This window comes from Rana temporaria, chromosome 3 (genome assembly GCF_905171775.1).
Source record: "Rana temporaria chromosome 3, aRanTem1.1, whole genome shotgun sequence".
In the NCBI taxonomy this organism is placed as follows: domain Eukaryota; kingdom Metazoa; phylum Chordata; class Amphibia; order Anura; family Ranidae; genus Rana; species Rana temporaria.
The window spans coordinates 418,077,757-418,091,414 of NC_053491.1; positions in this window are offsets into that span (position 1 = coordinate 418,077,757).

Consider the following 13,658-nt stretch of genomic DNA (forward strand, 5'->3'; position numbering starts at 1 on the left):
ACAAGCCACCTCTCCGGGCTGTAGTACCTTCTCTGTTCTATCCAGCCGCCAGATCCTGCCAACCCCTTCTGCTGGGGCCTTTTGTTCTAGCACTAGTCGCTGATATACTTGCTTTAGCATGGGGTGTACTCTTGTTGAAGTTTCCTGCTCCTAAGCCAGAGGTGTCAGGAGTCTCCTGACCAGGTTAGTGTTGGTCCCTATGATGAGAGAACTCTTGCCAGATACTGGTGGGCGAGGGCAGACTACTGCCAAAGTGTCGAAAGCCTCTGCTTCTCCCGCCACTGAGGGGTCAAAGGTTAGCTTGATTGGCAGGTAACCATCATAGGGAAATCTCTGAGTTCCAATGCCCAATATCTTCAGCGCTTCCAGCTTCTGCAATGGCAGATGTTTAAAGTGTTTGTTGTAAACAGTGTTGCTCATCTTACTTTAAAAAAGTAATTAGTTACAGTTACAAATTACTTCTCCGAAAAAGTAATTGCGTTAGTGACTCAATTACTACATTGAAAAAGTAATTAGTTACTCAGCAAAGTAACTGACTTTTTTTTGCCGGCGTATGACGACCCCCTAATTTTCCAGCTAAAATTTTGGTTTTAGGATATACTCACTGTATAAGATGACCCCTCACTGTGCCATCATACATGCCTCACTGTGCCATCTGTAACATGCCTCACTGTGCCATCTGTAACATGCCTCACTGTGCCATCTGTAACATGCCTCATTGTGCCATCTGTAACATGTCTCACTGTGCCATCTGTAAACATGCCTCATTGTGCCTGTAACATGCCTCACTGTGCCATCATACATGCCTCACTGTGCCATCATACATGCCTCACTGTGCCTGTAACATGCCTCACTGTGCCATCATACATGCCTCACAGTGCCTGTAACATGCCTCACTGTGCCTGTAACATGCCTCACTGTGCCTGTAACATGCCTCACTGTGCCATCATACATGCCTCACTGTGCCTGTAACATGCCTCACTGTGCCTCTAACATGCCTCACTGACAGTTGAGGAAGTGGATGTAGCTTGAATTACTTTTGTCGCAGTTTCTCATTCTTCTCCTGTCCCAGAAACCTTTGCCATCAATGAAGTCAACATCTCCATCACCTGTGCCATTTGAGTCTTTAAAGTGGCTATTTCAGAGTCCGGTTCCACTGTTATTGCAGATCTGACTCCAGCTAGAGGGGGAGCGGTTGGTTGAGTAGTTGCTTGCTGAACATTTAACAGTGCTTCTTCATCTCTCACCACTCTCATAAGGTCAGGGTATCTTAGTGACATGACACCCACAGAGGTTTTTAAATGAAGCCAGACTGGATCACAGTGCAGAGCTCCTCTTAAGATTTGCTGCATCTTAGCTTGATCTATGGCAGAGGGCGCCATTCCTTTCTTTAGCACAATCTGACATAACATCTTGTTTAGCCGCCTGATGTATTCATAAAGACGCTCTCCCTGGTGTTGGAGGGTGTTCTCAAACTGGTAGATTAAATCAACTGCCTTCTCTAGCCGCCCAAATTCTTCTTGTAACATAACCAAGTAATCGTAGGCCGTACAGGTGGCATTGCTGAACCTCACGTTCCTGACAGCTTCCGCAGCAGCTCCTTGCAGGCTCTCACTTAAACGCTGCTTCTTTTGGGCCTCTGGCAGTTCCCATTCTTCCAGGGCTTGCATGGCTTGCTCTATCCAGACATCAAATTCCTCTTCCCCAGCCGGCACAGACTGTTTTCCTGAGAAGGTCCTCAGCTTCCTGTACCCAGCCTCCACACATACTGTGTTGCTCTTCTGGCACTTTGACACAGACTCCCCCAGAGCGGTAAGGAGTTCTGGACCAATCATGGTCAGGGGTGCTGTGGGGGTGGCTGTTCTTTTCGCTGGTTCTACCTGACTCGTACTGGGGATGCCCTCACCTGGAACTCCTGGGTGTACTATGTAAAGTTTTGTCTTGTTTGCCAATTGTACGCTCTTTCCTTTGAAACTTTCTGGTACTCCCTCTCTCAATTCCAACAGTGCATGAGTGTGAGAGGTCCCTTGGTCCGGCCGGATGGCAATCACCCATGCATTCCTATGTGAGGGAACTCTCGCCAGCTGCATCCTAGCTTGATCTATTGCAGAGGGCGCCATACCTTTCTTTAGCACAATCTGACATAACATCTTGTTTAGCCGCCTGATGTATTCAGAAAGACGCTCTCCCTGGTGTTGGAGGGTGTGCTCAAACTGGTAGATTAAATCAACACCCTTCTCTAGCCACCCGAATTCTTCTTGTAACGTAACCAAGTAATCATAGGCCGTACAGGTGGCATTGCTGAACCTCAAGTTCCTGACAGCTTCCGCAGCAGCTCCTTGCAGGCTCTCACTTATACGCTGCTTTTTTTGGGCCTCTGGCAATTCTCATTCTTCCAGGGCTTGCATGGCTTGCTCTATCCAGACATCAATTTCCTCTTCCCCAGGCAGAACAGACTGTTTTCCTGAGAAGGTCCTCAGCTTCCTGTACCCAGCCTCCACACATACTGTGTTGCTCTTCTGGCACTTTGACACAAACTCCCCCAGGGCGGTAAGGAGTTCTGGCCAAATCATGGTCAGGGGTGCTGTGGGGGTGGCTGTTCTTTTCGCTGGTTCTACCTAACTAGTACTGGGTGGGATGCCCTCACCTGGAACTCCTGGGTGTACTATGTAAAGTACTCGCCTCTCTCCCCCTCTTCTCCCGAGTGACGTCAGCAGGGGATTTCCGGCCCCTTCCACTCTAGCTGTTAGATGGGGAGAAGATTAAGCCAGCTGGTCACATGGTCGCCAATCGGCATATTGAACAGCATTTTTTTTTTTAATAAAACAGAGAGACAGGGAGACACAGTCTTAGGAAACTAATAGGATTATGCAAAGTCATAACAGTGGGTTAACAACCACAATACGGTTTTTGTGACATGTTACCTGAAGTTGATATAACTAGAGACATGACTGCTTTATGAGCTTCCACATACACCCCTATATAAAGAGATGATGTGAATCCGCACCACGGTAAGAACTTTAAAATATAGGCTACAGGAAGGACGGTGAAATATGTGCAAATAAATTAAATATAAAAAATATATAAATAATAAAAAATGTCAGTTACAGTGGCTGCCCCTACAGATGTACCCCACCAAGGTGGGATATACGTAGATATGAAAAAAGGGGGATTAGTAGGTGGTGGTGCCTGCTGTGTAAATGTTACCATAAATGTGCTGATGCTACTTAATTACTTAAGTTAAATATAATTACTTGGTGAAAATAGATTCATTAAATTAAATTAAATAAATAAATAACATAAATGCAATAATTGATAGTGAATAAATATGTCACATATAAAATCTGATAATGACCAATACATGCATAAAGTCCATATAATATTTAATCTTGCTGAATAGTTGATATTCTAAAAATTCGTGCTGCAATATAAAGTGCTGATTAGTCCGTGCAAAGGTGCTGCATGCCACTCTTAATGAGATAATCTGGTGATTCACTCTATGCACTCTTCCTCCGTGCTCAAGTATTTCCCGCACTCACCAGACTCAGCAGGCATCCACAGTGTACGCCCTGTGCTGCGCTCTGGCAAATCTTTAATTGTCCCCATGTGTATGGCTTTGTTCCCAGAAACCACTCAGAAGAAGGAAAAAGGATGCCCAAATAGTGTGATACCGTTTAAAAAAATCTGTTGTTTATTAATGAAAAACACGGGGCCGGATTCAGAAAGAGATACGACGGCGTATCTCCTGATACGCCGTCGTATCTCTGAGTTCCGACGGTCGTATATATGCGCCTGATTCATAGAATCAGGTTACACATAGATATCCCTAAGATCCGACAGGTGTAAGCGACTTACACCGTCGGATCTTAGGCTGCAATTCCAGGCCGGCCGCTAGGTGGCGCTTCCGTATTATTACGCAAGGAATATGCAAATGAGGAGTTACGCCGATTCAGAAACGAACGACCGCCCGGGGCTTTTTTTTTATGTCGTTTGCGTTCGGCTTTTTCCGGCGTATAGTTACCCCTGCTATATGAGGGGTAGCTAATGTTAAGTATGGCCGTCGTTCCCGCGCCGAGTTTTGAATTTTTTACGTCGTTTGCGTAAGTCGTTCGCGAATATGGATGGACGTAATTTACGTTCACGGTGAAAGCAATGACTTTTGCGGCGGATTTTTGAGCTTGCGCAATGGGATGTTTTCATGAACGGCGCATGCGCCGTTCAAAAAAAAGTCAAATACGCGGGGTCAAGCATAATTTGAATAAAACACGCCCCCTACATCCCCATTTGAATTACGCGGCCTTACGCTGCAACACATACGTTACGCCGCCGTAACTAAGGGCGCAAGTTCTTAGTGAATAAAGAACTCGCGCCCAAAGTTAGAGCGGACAGATAAGCGGAGGTATCTGAATCCGGCCCACTGGGTACTCACATTTCATAAAAACAAATCAGGCGTTGTATGTGCCTGTGGAAGTGTTGTAACAGCGTGCGTCCGCTCGACCGGTTTCGTCGTGATGACGTCGTCTGGAGTGTGCAGGCTGTTACACCCACTTCCCAATTTATGTATTTACACATTGCGTGTTAGCGGACGCCATCTTGCCGGAGCTAAAGACAGAATCCCGGCCACTGGTATGACTTTTGACCAGTGCCATATTTGTGGAGGTTTTGCAGACCGTAGTTTGTATGTAAACTATGCCAATCGTGCTCCTCTATGTCTACGCTTGCCGCAATGTGAAAAAATAAACATATACTTCCTACTTTACACATTCGCAGATAACAAAAAAAGTATATATATTAAATGATTTTATACACAGGATCCGCTAACTATTAAATGGGAAAGAATAATAATGAAGAGAGTATATATTGAAAAACGATCGCTTGTTGTCAGCAGTGGATTAACTAGTAAGTGATATGTTACACAAAGGTATTCCCCCTTACTGCTGCTGCATAACTATACCAGTTCAATAGGAGGTATTAAATATAAAATATAAACAATGGTGATTATATAGATGCATAATACCTATATAAATGTATAAGCAATATATTTTAAAAATGAAATAAGGAAAACAAAGGAAAATTATATATAAATATACAAAATATATATATATATATATATATATATATATATATAAAAAATAAAATATATATATATATATACAGTTTAAACAAATGAGCCTACAATGTTAATGTTCCTTTGCACTGTTACCTATTAGAAGGCATTGAGAAATAAATGGCAGAATATTACTAATAGTGATGAGAAAATGTATGTTGTGTACGTAAGTATAGGTGTGGACATCATATATGAAAAAACATCCCTACGTGCTAAAATTGCCTACCCAAAAATCAACCCATATAATGTTCTAGCTATGAACTATGGGCCATAAGATATACATATGAAATGAATGTGGTGTTTAAAATTGATTAAAAAATTATTAAAAGATTTTTTAAAGGGACAGTATATAAAAAAATGCTAATTTAAAATACTATATTTTAAAAAAGTACAATTTTAAAAAGCAATTTAAAAAATTGGTCAGGAAACAGTTTAGGTCAAGGTCTATGTTCATTCCCATAGGTTCAAGGTCAAAAATCCAACGGGTTTCATTTTGTAAAACTTTTATTGTTTTGTTTTCACCTCTCCAATGCTCTTTTATTTTGTCGATGGCATAAAAAGTCATACATCCAGGGTCTTTATTGCGATAATCCCTGAAGTGACTCGACACACTATGCTTGTTGAACCCTTTCTTTATGTTGGCAATGTGTTCTCGGATTCTTGCATGCAATTCCCTAGTAGTCTTTCCTACATATTGTTTTTTACATTCGATGACATTCGATGACGTAAGTCACATGTGTACTATTGCACGTTATTAGTTGTCTGATCTGATGTATTGATCCGTTTGATGTAGAAGTGAACTCAGTTTTCTTCTTGTTGGTTTTCTTGCTGACCCGGCAGGGTAGGCACCTCCCACATTTGTGAAATGCCTTAAGGTTTTTATACTTTTTTATTTGCTTCGGGGGGTCCAATGCATTATGTACTAGTCTGTTCCTAAGGTTTGGTGCCCTTCGGTATATGAAAGCAGGTCTATTGGGAATTATATTTTTCAAGACTTTGTCTGATTGTAGGATGGGCCAATGTTTCTTCTGGAAATATTCTGTCAGTCATTCTCTAATCGTTTCTTTGGTGGTCACGTCTTGAATGATGGAAGAGCTGGCTCTCCACACGTATGCAGCTGTGTCAGGGTATTTGTCACCTAAGGTCAGGAGAATGGAAGCGTGGTCTGACCACGTGATCGTGTTAATCTTGGAGTGCGTTACTCTAGTAAGCAGCCTTTTGTCCAATAGAAACAGATCAATCCTCGAATAAGAACAGTGCCTGTGCGAGAAAAAGGAATAATCCCTTTCGGTGGCATGTGTACAGCGCCAAGCATCGTACAGGTCATAGGACCTAAGGAAGTTCGCCAGGGTAGGGGCTTTCCCAGGGGATTTTGTGGTGGAGTCTAGCAGGGGGTCAGGTACTATATTAAGGTCACCACATAAGATAAGGGATCCCTGGAGGAGCTTCTTTACCTTGCGCATGAGTCCGTTCAAAAAATAAATCTGTCTCCTGTTCGGGACATATACATTAATCAGGGTATATCTAACACCATTGATATCACACACCAATATTATATAGCGACCTGAGGGGTCAGAATGCTCCTCAATCAGAGAAAAGGAGACTGTGTCTCTGACAGCAATCATTACACCTCTTTTTTTAGCTTCCATATTGGAGAAGAAGTAATGCTGAAAAGATCTATACGTGCATTTGGGGGGAGCCCCACTATGAAAGTGGGTCTCCTGTACACAGAGAACATCGCACCGCATGGAATCAGCTTCCCGCCAGAGCGATGCTCTCTTCACAGGATGGTTTAAACCGTTCGCATTAATTGACAATATTTTAACCGGCATCCCAAACAAAGTAACAGAATGCTATTATCAGGGACTTTGTGTACTCACGGCCCCTCCTCATCGAGGTAATTTCAAAAAGGCAAAATGTCCATCGTGTGATGTTGATCCGGATCGGGTGGGTGTAGCATAAGTCTCTTGTGGTTAGATGTTCGAGGGAGATGCTATTCGCGGAGTCTGAAAGGTGCAGTTCCTGTAAACAAGAGTGGTTAAGAAGGAAGTACAGACATAAAATAAACCAAAAAAAATAAAGTTCGAACTGTAAAAGGAGGGTCGAAATGACCTGGGTGCAGAAAATACTGCTTATATGCAGGGGAGCTTAAACGTGGAAAAGCTCCAAAGGCGGGGCCCAAATAGGACCTAGAAATCAAATGCACAGGGCAAAGATGAGACAGAAAGTTCAGTCAAATCAGCGGTTCTTAGTGACTTGTTTCCAATCAGGGGACACCCTGCTGGGTGTTTCAAAGCTCGCGGAGGGGGAGTTATCCTCAGGGAGAATGTTCCACTTCTGGAGTAGCTTGAAGCCCTTGGAGGGGGAAGTGATCACGTGTGTAACGCCATCTTTGGTCACCATAAGCTTCGTTGGAAACCCCCATTTGTATACGATGTTATGGTTTCTTAAGGCCTTGGTTACCGTGTTCAGATTCTTCCTAAGTTGCAGGGTGAACTGCGATAGATCGGTATAAAACTGTAAATGCGCAAACTCAGTGCCGCCATGTTCCCCCTTGCGAGTTATAGACATCAATTTTTCTTTAGACTGGTAAAAATGCATTCTAAAGAGGACATCTCTGGGAACATTCTCAGGTATGAAGGAGGGTTTGGGCAAGCGATGGATTCTATCAATGGACAGTTCTATGGCGGGGATATCAGGCATGAGGGAGGTCAGCATAGTCATGGCGTACGAACGCAGGTTAGAGGGGGCCACATTTTCTGGTATGCCGCGGATTTTCACGTTATTTCTACGTGACCTGTCCTCTAAATCTGCTAATTTGGCTTTTATCCACAATTGTTCTTCCTCAGCCGTGTCATGCGCATCCACTAGGTCATTGATGGTGGTTGCGTATTCCCCCATTTTGGTTTCAATGTGGTTCACTCTCTCACCCACCGCTGATAATTCAGTGCTAAATTTCCTCATGCAGGACATCATGTCCCCATGAATAGTGCTCCTTAAGGAGATGAGCATGTCCTTGAGTGTAGTGTCCAGGACTGGCTGATGTTGTGTAGGGAAAGATATTATGGAGTCAGGAAGCTCCCTCGTGTCTTCTTGTGAGTCAGCGTTATACCTTACCTCAGATTGCTGGGCATCAGAGTCGTCCGCTCTGAAACGGGACTTTGCAGGGCTTCTGCTGGGCGGAGAGGGTGCTTGTGATGTCTCTCCAGCCTCAGGGGAGTCTCGATGGTCTGGCAGAGCGATGGCCTGGAAGCGTCCGTTGCGGGATCCAGACAGGGAGGAAGTGCCGGCGCCATCTTGCCCACGAGGCAGCGGCGATGAGGAGAAAAAGTCTGTGAGCTTTTTCGGCCGGTGCTCGGCCTGTTGCTTCCTCGTCATTCCGCCGAACTGTCGAGCGGGTGTTCCGCAGCAGTGAGGGTGTCCTTGGGATAGAATCAGGATACGCATAGATATCCCTAAGATCCGACAAGGCAAGGAATATGCAAATGAGGAGTTACGCCGATTCAGAAACAAACAACCGCCCGCCGTTTTTTTTTTACGTTGTTTGCGTTCGGCTTTTTCCGGAGTATAGTTACCCCTGCTATATGAGGGGTAGCTAATGTTAAGTATGGCCGTCGTTCCCGCACCGAGTTTTAATTTTTTTACGTTGTTTGCGTAATTCGTTTGTGAATACGGATGGACGTAATTTACGTTCACGTCGAAAGCAATGACATTTTGCGGCGGATTTTCGAGCATGCGCACTGGGATGTTTTCAAGAACGGCGCATGCGCCGTTCCAAAAAAACGTCAAGCATAATTTAAATAAAACACGCCCCCTACATCCCCATTTGAATTACGCTGCCTTATGCCGCAACACATACGTTACGCCGCCGTAACTAAGGACGCAAGTTCTTTGTGAATAAAGAACTCACACCCAAAGTTAGAGCGGCGTAACCTATCAGAGATACGTTACGCGGGCCGGACAGATACGCCATTGTATCTGAATCCGGCCCAATATCTTTATGTTGTATATTATACCCCGTTAAGAAGGCCATATCTTTAAGTCCCTCCAGTTCATTCCTCTTATATCCTTTTTCTATAATTTTTTCAATAATGGAGGTTGCCTGGGTTTCAAAATCATTTGCATTACTGCAGTTCCTGTAGATCCTCATTAGCTGTCCCTTTGGAATATTGCTAATCCATTGTCTGTGATGACAGCTTGTTATAGGAATATTACCATTTCTATAGTTTTTTTTTTTTAAACTTTGTGGTGTTGATGTTGTCATTCTCTTTAAATAATTGTAGATCTAGGTAATCAATCATTTTCTTGTTCCAAGTACCTGAGAATGTCATGCCATATGCATTATGGTTAATTTTGGCAAAAAAGGATTGCAATTCAGTTTCTGTACCTCCCCATATGAATAATATATCATCTATGTACCGCCGGTACAATTTCAGATTCGGTCTTGGGGTGCCTTGTATTTGTTCTGACTCCCAATGATTTAAAAAGATATTAGCTACACTGGGGGCATATTTGGCCCCCATTGCCACTCCTTTGGTTTGAGTGAAAAATTCTCCTTTATACCAAAAATAATTATGGCTCATGGCTGTTGTGTTGTAATATTAATATAGATATGTAGGTATTGTAAAATATTGTGGTATATGAAAGGCACAGTATATATAGGTTTACATACAGGCATTCAAGGTTACACATCAAAGGGGTTAGTGGTCAAACGACACGTATCAAAAGGGCTCTTTGATGTGTTAATCTTATCTAAGACGACCTAGGTGTGTGGCCTGGTACTTCCTTACATAAGGAAGTGTTTATTGATGTTAATTAGACTCGGTGGGATGTTCATTCAATGGGAACATTTGGTTGACCCCCCCCCCCCCCTTCCAGTGTGAGTCCAATATTTGAAGGACTCAAGCTGGCATTCAAGGAGTCTAGTCTTGTCTTGTCTTTCTATGATGAACATTGCACAGGTCTAGGAGAAGATGGGATTCTGAATTATACTCTGTTGGATTCTTGTATCGTCTGTGGACTTTGTATGTTATTGGAAGATCCATTAAATGCGTTCTCTGGAGAACCTGGTGTGAGTCAAATTTGATCACTACAATGTCCATCCTTAGACCCTCTATAATATATTGTATTTGTTCTTGCTTCATTTGAGTCTGATTATATAGAGCCCATTCTACACTTTGGATGCCATCCTCCTGTACTATATTCGTGTACAACGAGTTCACATCAATGGTGACCAAAATATCATCAGCTTCTGCCTTAATATGTTTTAATTCATTGATTAGCTGCCTGCTGTCTTTGAGATATGAAGGACCTTCCTTCACCAGTGGTTGTAGAAACCCATCAATGTAGGCTCCTAATCTTGAGAACAGTGAATCGATCCCACTTATGATCGGTCTGCCTGGTGGGTTGGCCTGATCTTTATGTATTTTTGGGACATAATAAATAACTGGAGTTACTAACTAAGCAAATCAAAATTTTCAAAAACCTTAAGGGATTTCACAAATGTGGGAGGTGCCTACCCTGCCGGGTCAGCAAGAAAACCATGAAGAAATCATGATTTCTTCATGAACCCCATGAAGAAATCATTTCGATGAAACATGTCGGGGAGTGATTACTGAAGTCACAACCGCACACCTTAACTTTCTAAAGCTTGAACGTGGAATGGTCTAATCTGCCATCAGCTCAATTACCTAAGCAGCAGCTCCAGTACACCTGCACAAGGGCTGTGAGTAACACTTGGGCTATTCGTTGGTCCGCTGTGACCACTAGTTCACCTGGAGGATATCTTTATTTTTTGTTTTACACCGTGTCAGTTTTTGGATTTATACACTGCTTGTAACAAGAGTTACCTTTGTGAGTGCATTCTTTGGGAGATTTGTAGTGTGTTATTAAAAGTTGTGTTACAGTATCACACTATTGTGCTCTCTTTTTCTTATTTGCATATGGCTGTTATCTTGGAGTTTTCTTTTTGCTTCGGATCTCCATCTGTTTAACTGAATGCTCCACTCTATATGAAAAGAAGGAGTTCTATCAACTAAACTGAGGGGGTCAGTTAACAAGCCTGTGTGCCTAAACACGAAAGTGTCAGGCCATTTGTTGCGGTGAGTTTGCATTTCTGATGGGTGGTGGAAGCACGCAGTCACTGTGGTGTGGTGAAAGCACTTATTGAAGATCGGGAAGGATTTTTTCTTTTCCTTTGTTCTCCATTTATGAACTATTTATATATATTTTTTTGTTCACTTAGACAGTTTATGGACTTTATTTGCCAACCTGGTATTTTTTGATGCGATTTTTGCACGGATTTTTGGACACTTATATATTGACTCACTTAGAGGGTGGATTATTTATTTATTTTTCACCATGTCACTGTACCAATATTATATTTGTTGATTTACATCTTCACTTATTTTTCTGAGCGCTGTTTAATATCACATTTGGCACCTTATTTATAATAGGTATCACTGTATTTGCATATTAACTTTTTCAGCAAGAAAACCAACAAGAAGAAAACTGAGTTCACTTCTACATCAAACGGATCAATACATCAGATCAGACAACTAATAACGTGCAATAGTACACATGTGATCGTCATCGAATGTCCATGTAAAAAACAATATGTAGGAAGGACTACTAGGGAATTGCATGTAAGAATCCGAGAACACATTGCCAACATAAAGAAAGGGTTCAACAAGCATAGTGTGTTGAGACACTTCAGGGATTATCACAATAAAGACCCTGGATGTATGACTTTTTATGCCATCAACAAAATAAAAGAGCATTGGAGAGGTGAAAACAAAACAATAAAAGTTTCACAAAATGAAACCCGTTGGATTTTTGACATTGATATCATCCAACCTATGGGAATGAACATAGACTTTGACCTAAACTGTTTCCTGACCAATTTTTAAAATTGCTTTTTAAAATTTTATTTTTTTAAAATATAGTATTTTAAATTAGCATTTTTTTATATACTGCCACTTTAAAAAATCTTTTAATAATTTTTTAATTAATTTTAAACACCACATTAATTTCATATGTATATCTTATGGCCCATAGTTCATAGCTAGAACATTATATGGGTTGATTTTTGGGTAGGCAATTTTAGCACGTAGGGATGTTTTTTCATATATGATGTCCACATCTATACTTACGTACACAACATACATTTTCTCATCACTATTAGTAATATTCTGCCATTTATTTCTCAATGCCTTCTAATAGGTAACAGTGCAAAGGGACATTAACATTGTAGGCTCATTTGTTTAAACTGTATATATATATATTTTTTTATTTTTTATATATATATATATATATATATATATATATTTTGTATATTTATATATAATTTTCCTTTGTTTTCCTTATTTCGTTTTTAAAATATATTGCTTATACATTTATATAGGTATTATGCATCTATATAATCACCATTGTTTATATTTTATATTTAATACCTCCTATTGAACTGGTATAGTTATGCAGCAGCAGTAAGGGGGAATACCTTTGTGTAACATATCACTTATTAGTTAATCCACTGCTGACAACAAGCAATCGTTTTTCAATATATACTCTCTTCATTATTATTCTTTCCCATTTAATAGTTAGCGGATCCTGTGTATAAAATCATTTAATATATATACGTTTTTTGTTATCTGCGAATGTGTAAAGTAGGATGTATGGGCCAAATCCTCAAAAGAGATACGCAGGCGTAACTGCTGTTCAGCCTGCGTATCCCTGTGCCTATCTTTGGAACTGATCCACAGAAGGATTTTTCCAAAGATAGGCATAAGATCTGACATCTGTAAGACACTTACACTGTCAGATCTTAAGATGCAGTACCGCATCCGCCGCTGGGGGCATTTCGAGTCTAAATGCCGCTTTGCGTATGCAAATGAGTACTTAGGCAGATCCACAAAGCTTTTTAGCTTTGTGTTTTCTGCGTAAGTTACGTTTTGCATGCGTAAAATTAGGGATGCTTTTACAAGGTGTAAACTAGTAACACCTTGTAAAAACATACCTTTTTTTCGCCGCTATTTTTTTTAAATTTCAAATTTTATTTTTCGCCACGTAACTTTTTTTTTTCCGACGCAACTTTATTGTCCCGTCGCATCCACAAAGCCCGACGTAACGTAATTTCGCGCGCTGCCCGTCGGGAAAAATTACGTCACACGCATGCGCAGAATGTCCGGCACGGGAGCGCACCTCATTTAAATTGTCATCGCCCCCTGGATGAGAAGACCGCCTTGCGATGGAGGCACTTAAGTTACACAGCCGAAAATTTCTAGGTAAGTGCTTTGTGGATCGGGCACTTAGGTAGAAATTTTCCGCCAGTGTAACTTAACTGCTAAAAGTTAAGTTAGGCAGGTTTTTTGAGGATTTGCCCCTATATGTTTATTTTTTCACATTGCGGCAAGCGTAAACATAGAGGAGCACGATTGGCATAGTTTACATACAGACTACGGTCTGCAAAACCTCCACAAATATGGCGCTGGTCAATAGTCATACCAGTGGCCGGGATTCTGTCTTTAGCTCCGGCAAGATGGTGGCCGCTACC